The sequence below is a fragment of the Diospyros lotus genome, chromosome 7 (assembly GCF_014633365.1).
Source record: "Diospyros lotus cultivar Yz01 chromosome 7, ASM1463336v1, whole genome shotgun sequence".
In the NCBI taxonomy this organism is placed as follows: Eukaryota; Viridiplantae; Streptophyta; class Magnoliopsida; order Ericales; family Ebenaceae; genus Diospyros; species Diospyros lotus.
The window spans coordinates 20469574-20477916 of NC_068344.1; the positions used below are offsets into that span (position 1 = coordinate 20469574).

General features: G+C 36.9%; 1 long non-coding RNA gene across 1 annotated transcript; it reads right to left on the bottom strand.

Moving 5' to 3' along the window:
• Nucleotides 1-6165: 6165 nt before the first annotated feature.
• Nucleotides 6166-7132, bottom strand: LOC127806864 (uncharacterized). The gene is made up of 3 exons (XR_008024521.1): nucleotides 7028-7132; nucleotides 6675-6735; nucleotides 6166-6403 (listed from the first exon to the last, which is right to left on the bottom strand). It is a non-coding gene; the product is annotated as an uncharacterized LOC127806864 (long non-coding RNA).
• Between the last annotated feature and the right edge of the window lie 1211 nt (nucleotides 7133-8343).

Sequence of the window (8343 nt, forward strand, 5' to 3'; positions counted from 1 at the left end):
AATCTTTCTAATACAAGAAGAGAGAAACGTCATTTTGACTATTAAAATTTATCTTCAAATAGCCACTAGATTTACATAAATCCTTTTTAAAGGAGCCACCATGTTCCACGTCCTTTCTCCAGTCTCCTCATTCATAATCACCTGGGGGGGAAAATATGGGATGAGATTCCTGCGAGTCTCAGTAAGTACAAGAGAACTATCATATGTATTTAAACAAGTCATGACATAACATAACATAACACATCATATGGAGACACGAGAGGTTCCACCAACTGCGGGGGCACGAACCCTCGTGCGTAGCGCTACCAAGCTCCGGTCTCGAAACTTGCGTGAACATAACATATCATGAGGGACCACATAACATAATTCATGGGCATGCTTAAACATCATAAATAGTTCATAATGTACTTACCTCAACTTGGTTGGACAAGATTTGAATGTTAAAGGCTTCACACCTTACTGGGTTTGTATTTCTGTAGACAAAATTCATATTTTCGTGAACTAAAACTCATGTAATATTATATTGGATTGTAGGTAATCAAATAAGGGGTTCATATGTGAAATATAATGGAAAAAGGGGCCTCCACGCGCCCTCACGCGCCCCAAGAAGAGGTGGCACCTATTTTCGCGTCTTGGGGGCAGATTTGACACCCTTTAGTATTTTTGCCATATCTTTCTCATTTTAACTCTGAATCGACTTCCGTTTGAACCTACAGACTCCTATTTCAGTCCTCTACATGATTAAAGAAAGAAATCATACTTACCTCTCCGATTGGAAGACTGTTATGGCAGATCTTCTCGGCTGTCCACTTTCCAATCAAGTCTCTTTTTCCTTTCTTCTTTGCTTTTTCTTTGTTCTTTCCTTGCACTTGCTTTCTTTCCTCTTTTCTTAGCTTCTCGTGGCCTTAATTCCTTCCCTTTAAATAGTCTTTAAATGCCCAAATCCTCAAGATTTTCCTTGGCCTCCAAGTTGCTCATTTTCCATCCTAGTAATTATTACAACTTTGAATTTTCTTCAATCTTCCAATGCAAGCTTCTTCTTCTTCCAATCCTAGGTCACCAAATACACCTTCAAGATAAGCCTTATCATCTTCTTCCCTTGCAAGATAAATCATAGTCAATCCTAACCTTCCAACTTTAGACTTTTAGGATAAAGACTAATCATTGCAAACTTTGAATATTTCTTTCTTTGATTTTAGCTTCCCATACAAGCTTCTATTCTCTTCCAATCCAAACTCTCACGTGGCCTCCAAGATGAGTCTCTACTTCTTTTGTAAGCCAATACAATTCTTACAATTTAAGTCTTCCAAGTCAAGTCTTCCAAGTTAAGCCATTCCAAGACTTTTGTGTAAAATTCATCATTACAAAGACTTTTAGGGTAAAGTTCATCATTACAACTTCCAAGCTAAGTCATTCTAAGGCTTCTAGTGTAAGCCAATCTCTTTCTTCCAAGGTAAGCCATTCTAAGACTTTTGGGGCAAAGTTAATTATTACAACTTCCAAGATAAGCCACCTTAAGACTTTAATTGAAATCTGGCCAATAGATTTGTGCCACGTCATCGTTGATCTTATCCTTAAACACCCAATAGGATGCTTTCACCTCACAAGAACACTTGGAGAGTGTTCATTGGCTAATCCTTGATATTTTTGGTTGATATTTTGGCTAGTTTACCAACATTACACTCGTGCCCGAGTTTTTCCAAGAATTTCGCTTTTACCCAGACTTAGTATTTACAGTTTTGCCACTACTTTGAAAACTAAGTTTTTATCTTAGGATTTTCGTAACCACTTGAAAGTGTCTCATTTCATCATATATTTGAACTTAAATATCCTTGGTATATATCACAATTGAAAGTTCTTGGATGTTACATATTTGAACCGAGAAAGGAAATAAACAAAATCTCAGGTGTTACATTCTCCCCCTCTTAAAATAAATTTCGTCCTCGAAATTACCTTCAGTTGAGGTCATCAAACAGTTGGGGGTATTTGGATCGCATCTCATCTTTGCGCTCCCAAGTTGCTTCTTCGACTGAAAGTTGTTGCCTTGATACTTTGACCAATGGTATTTCTTTATTGCAAAGCTTCCGTACTTCTTAACCTAGGGTCCCTATCGGATGCAATGGAAATTGGAACACCGTGCAATCTTACTATCTCCTTGACATATAGTCGTACAAACTGTTCCGTTATCAGACTTGTAACTTTTGATTTAACAATCTTCCAAATTGTAAAATAATTAGTCAACCGGATAATCCCGAAATGTTCATAACCAATTGATAACCAAAGCACCTTAATCATAAATTTCCCAACTTTTGATTATCAATCTACCAAATATCTACACATCTATTTAATGCCCATATGTACACCAAATGCCTATTTTCCTTAGATACATATGAGAAATTGTGATGCCAACACTCCAACTCAAATAATTTCTTGAATCCAAAAATTTCCTATAGGCAATGTCTTTCTAAGATCTTATTATGCTCTTATGATCCTCAAATTGACATAGGGTCCTCATGACCTTGGTTGCATACTTCCTTGAACTCCAAAATTCTCATAAAATAATTTGACTTACAGAATAATCTCCTGAAATCCTTGAGACCTAGATCCATCAAGTTTTTTGTAAAATATCTGTTAATAAAGATTCCATATTTCCCAAAAATTCTTTGTAAAGAAAGTTGATAATTAGATAATCTCCTTAGCACCCAATAACTTTAAATAAAACATTTGTACAAAAGGGTTCTAACTTCCTCCAACAATTCAACTAGTTTCCCCAAAATTTATCAAATAACCACATACTTACTTGCATATTTACAAATGACGTCTTTTCCTTCAAGATCCCTAAAACACTCCTCAAATGATTTCATACTCATCCTCCTTTTTTTTTTTCTTTTCTAGGACAACACTCAACCAGATTGTGCATCCTTGCCCTAACTATTCATAAGACTTTAGATTTCTTTACAGGAATCCAATCTTATTCAATTTCTAAACTTACCATACATACGATGGAACCTCATGCTCTTATTGCCATCCTTACAAGTTCTATGATCTGTTAACCAAATATTTCAGAATTTTCAATATCAACTAGAATTCATCTAGGGTTATTAGCAGTCCATCTAGTTTCATTCACATTCTGGATTTACACTAGATCGTGTACCCTTCTTCTCTTATAGTCTTATGTCATAGCCATATGCCCAGTCCATCACGACTAGTTAGAGGTTCCTCAATCCTTACATGTCTCTGGCATCTCGTTTCATAATTATCTTTCAACTTAACACTTACTTTATGGGCCATTCCTCCAATCAATCCTATTTCAACTTTAACGTACTCAAAATATTAATCTCTCTTCTGGTGGCTCTTAATCCGATCATGGAGGGTCGGATGGACGGACAAGGCTGCCATTTGTACATTAGAATAGTGTAGCAACTATCTTGAGGCTTAACTACTTAAATTCTCTCCACCCAAAGCCTGAGCTACCACATTTACCTTACCTAGGTGGTAATGAATCTCGCAGTCATAATTCTTTACCAATTCCATTGAAACACAATCCTCTATGAAAGTATAAGCATGGGAAACACTACGCCATCCATACAGAGTGTACACCAGATCATTCCCTGTGATGGCTAATACCTGAGAACTCACAAGGTATACACCAGATCATTCCTCGGAGTCTTAAAGAACACTCGTGGAGTATACACCAGATCATTCCCCATCGAGCCTGAACAATTGTTAATACCTGAGAACTCATGAGGTATACACCAGATTATTCCCCAGAGTCTCAAAGTACACTCGTGGAGTATACACCAGATCATTCCCCACCGAGCCTGAACAATTGTTAATACTTGAGAACACACGAGGTATACACCAGATCATTCCCCGAAGTCTCAAGATATCTTTTACAAGCTTAACATGTTAGCAAATCCTTCCTCATTGTTTGGTGCCTTAGAATGCGAGCCTAGGCCTTTATGATCATCCCATGGTCCAAGACAATCACTGAGCTAATTTCCTTCCATTACGTGGTTTATAAAAGACTTGCCACCCATACGGGTCTTTGTGTGCGTAACTTTGACTTTGTTGTCGCACACCTTGTTAACTTTTCTCTTATGAGTTCAAACATTCCTTTTTCGCAAGAATTCATTGCTATGTTCCAATGTCATATCCTCTTTATTGGGTATTAATCCCTATTTGATCTTTTACCCACATAAGTTATCTCATTATTTCTCAATTCAAAATCTCTAGGTTAGCTGACTGAGATGTCAAGTAGCTAGCTTGGACCATTATCCTTAGTTGGGCAATTCTTAGTCTTTCGATCTTCTTAACCTTTATGCTAAGTCTACTTGCATCTTTCCTTTGTGGTCCTCAACCATCATAGTTGTGGGTGCCTTGTGTTCCTGTTATTGCCACCACTAGTACTTTGACCGAATTCCTTATATCCACCAAATTTATTCTTAGACACCAAATGTCTTATCATTTTTATACTAGGGTGACCATCATATCACCTTACACCTTTGGTCTCCTTATTATGTGACATCATTATCCAACAAAAATCTTGCGACCTTAGTCGTCCTGCTCAACCTTAAGTATCAGGATAAGGGTCTTGATTTATCCATTACTCCATGAATGGTGGCTTAGCTAATAGTCCTTTTACTTATATCCTTAACCCATTCATTCGAAATTCGGGCTCTTCTGGATTCCAACTCAACCGGCTAGGGATTTTTCCATTTCATACTCATGCCTGTGCTCTGGACCTTGTTCTTAAACCTACTAGTGTCACTTCAGGCCTTAGATATAATCATTTCCTCAAGTTACGAGCTAGTTCCTACCTTTAGCTCTCTATCTCACTTCTTAGGTTAGTCGAGTCTTTATTTTGCTCATCTTGAATACTCAAGCCTTATCTCATTACTTCAACTTGAGGGGTAATTTTATATTTCCAACCATACTTGGCTAATCTCCTGTCATAAGGATGTTCCACTAATCCCTTCTTAGCTGTGTCTTAGGCTTATCACGACTTATGTTATAGCTCAGTTTCACGCCCTTAAGTCTTAAGGAATCCTTGACTTTGAAACACTTATTATCCTTAATTCCACAATCAGATGCCCATACTTGATTCCCTAGTTCTTCTTAGCCTCCATCCACATCCTCACGAGTACTTCCAAATTGCCTCCATTTGAGTTTGTCTCTAAACAAAATCTGTTTTCTTGAGATCAGGTTTCAAACCTTCAAGAAATCCTCTGACTAGGGAGGTTTTTTTTTTTCATGAATTACTATGATTTGTTAGTCCATCGTTTCATCTACCAATATATATAACATGCAACTAAAGAGCTTCCAGGTAAGGAGGGGGGTCACATGGACCACTTAAGTCCCAAGCTCGCCTTAGACAGTTTAGGTCTTTTTGACAAAGCCCTTAGCGCGATCACACATATCAATAAACTCAACAATAGATTCATGTTTAATTAGGATTCATTATGCAAGCTCTTCTTGATGGACCTGATTCCTAATTGCTTTCATTCTATTAAGCCCTTCCTAAACAAGTATTTCCGTTATAATCATGAACTCTTGGGTAGAAGCAATATCACTAGCGAAAGAATCACATACTAATGAATGGAAAATAAAAATCATATCTCTCACATACTTATTCCAACATGAGCTTCATACGTGTGCATACATATAACAACATATGCTCATGGATATAGCTTGAGAGAATAACTGCATAATCATATGGAACAATGCTCTCGTGAGAATAATCTGTGGGGTATAAACATGGTATTCATAAGCATAGCAATTCTTATAACATACTTGGAGACTGGAAGCTTGGACGGATCGTGGTGGTTTTCATGAAAAGAATTTTCTTACAAATCCTTCCAAAACTAAAAGTTTTCCTTTAAAATAATTTGAGTCTACAGGAAAGTAGACCTGCTCTGATACCACTATGAGACACCCGTAACTTAAGAGCATGATTAACAATAATAATATCCATATGAAATTCAAAGTTTAGCGCAGACGAAAACTTGAGAAACAAAAGTTTAATAAACTTAAGTAAAGTTTCGAACATAATAAGATTCAGAGTATTTTTCGTGTAAATATAAAGTTTGATACTGAAAACATGGCTTCAATAGAAGAGAGAAGGACTTAGCAAATATCATAGCATCCATACCGAGAAAACCGGACTTAAAATGAGACTTGGCTCTGTTCATAAATTTATATAAGGTTTAAGAACATATGGTGTAGCAATAGTGTACATCTATCATAAGAGTGTAATATTGAAAATCTTTCTAATACAAGAAGAGAGAAACGTCATTTTGACTATTAAAATTTATCTTCAAATAGCCACTAGATTTACATAAATCCTTTTTAAAGGAGCCACCATGTTCCACGTCCTTTCTCCAGTCTCCTCATTCATAATCACCTGGGGGGGAAAATATGGGATGAGATTCCTGCGAGTCTCAGTAAGTACAAGAGAACTATCATATGTATTTAAACAAGTCATGACATAACATAACATAACACATCATATGGAGACACGAGAGGTTCCACCAACTACGGGGGCACGAACCCTCGTGCGTAGCGCTACCAAGCTCCGATCTCGAAACTTGCGTGAACATAACATATCATGAGGGACCACATAACATAATTCATGGGCATTCTTAAACATCATAAATAGTTCATAATGTACTTACCTCAACTTGGTTGGACAAGATTTGAATGTTTAAGGCTTCACACCTTACTGGGTTTGTATTTCTGTAGACAAAATGCATATTTTCGTGAACTAAAACTCATGTAATATTATATTGGATTGTAGGTAATCAAATAAGGGGTTCATATGTGAAATATAATGGAAAAAGGGGCCTCCACGCGCCCTCACGCGCCCCAAGAAGAGGTGACGCCTATTTTCGCGTCTTGGGGGCAGATTTGACACCCTTTAGTATTTTTGCCATATCTTTCTCATTTTAACTCTGAATCGACTTCCGTTTGAATCTACGGAGTCCTATTTCAGTCCTCTACATGATTAAAGAAAGAAATCATACTTAACTCTCCGATTGGAAGACTGTTATGGCAGATCTTCGCGGCTGTCCACTTTCTAATCAAGTCTCTTTTTCCTTTCTTCTTTGCTTTTTCTTTGTTCTTTCCTTGCACTTGCTTTCTTTTCTCTTTTCTTAGCTTCTCGTGGCCTTAATTCCTTCCCTTTAAATAGAATTTAAATACCCAAATCCTCAAGATTTTCCTTGGCCTCCAAGTTGCTCATTTTCCATCCTAGTAATTATTACAACTTTGAATTTTCTTCAATCTTCCAATGCAAGCTTCTTCTTCTTCCAATCCTAGGTCACCAAATACACCTTTAAGATAAGCCTTATCATCTTCTTCCCTTGCAAGATAAATCATAGTCAATCCTAACCTTCCAACTTTAGACTTTTAGGATAAAGACTAATCATTACAAACTTTGAATATTTCTTTCTTTGATTTTAGCTTCCCATACAAGCTTCTATTCTCTTCCAATCCAAACTCTCACGTGGCCTCCAAGATGAGTCTCTACTTCTTTTGTAAGCCAATACAATTCTTACAATTTAAGTCTTCCAAGTCAAGTCTTACAAGTTAAGCCATTCCAAGACTTTTGTGTAAAATTCATCATTACAAAGACTTTTAGGGTAAAGTTCATCATTACAACTTCCAAGCTAAGTCATTCTAAGGCTTCTAGTGTAAGTCAATCTCTTTCTTCCAAGGTAAGCCATTCTAAGACTTTTGGGGCAAAGTTAATTATTACAACTTCCAAGATAAGCCACCTTAAGACTTTAATTGAAATCTGGCCAATAGATTTGTGCCACGTCATCGTTGATCTTATCCTTAAACACCCAATAGAATGCTTTCACCTCACAAGGACACTTGGAGAGTGTTCATTGGCTAATCCTTGATATTTTTGGTTGATATTTTGGCTAGTTTACCAACATTACACTCGTGCCCGAGTTTTTCCAAGAATTTCGTTTTTACCCGGACTTAGTATTTACAGTTTTGCCACTACTTTGAAAACTAAGTTTTTGTCTTAGGATTTTCGTAACCACTTGAAAGTGTCTTATTTCATCATATATCTGAACTTAAATATCCTTGGTATATATCACAATTGAAAGTTCTTAGATATTACATATTTGAACCGAGAAAGAAAATAAACAAAATCTCGGGTGTTACACTACCTCTCTATCACTGCTAACGCTCTCAGTGCGGTACTAGTCAGGGAGGAAGGCAAAACACAGCGGCCAATATACTTCATTAGCAAAAATTTTCAAGGGGCTAAACTACGATACCAAAAGATCAAAAAGCTAGAGCTAGCATTAGTGATGGCGGCCTGAAAGCTCA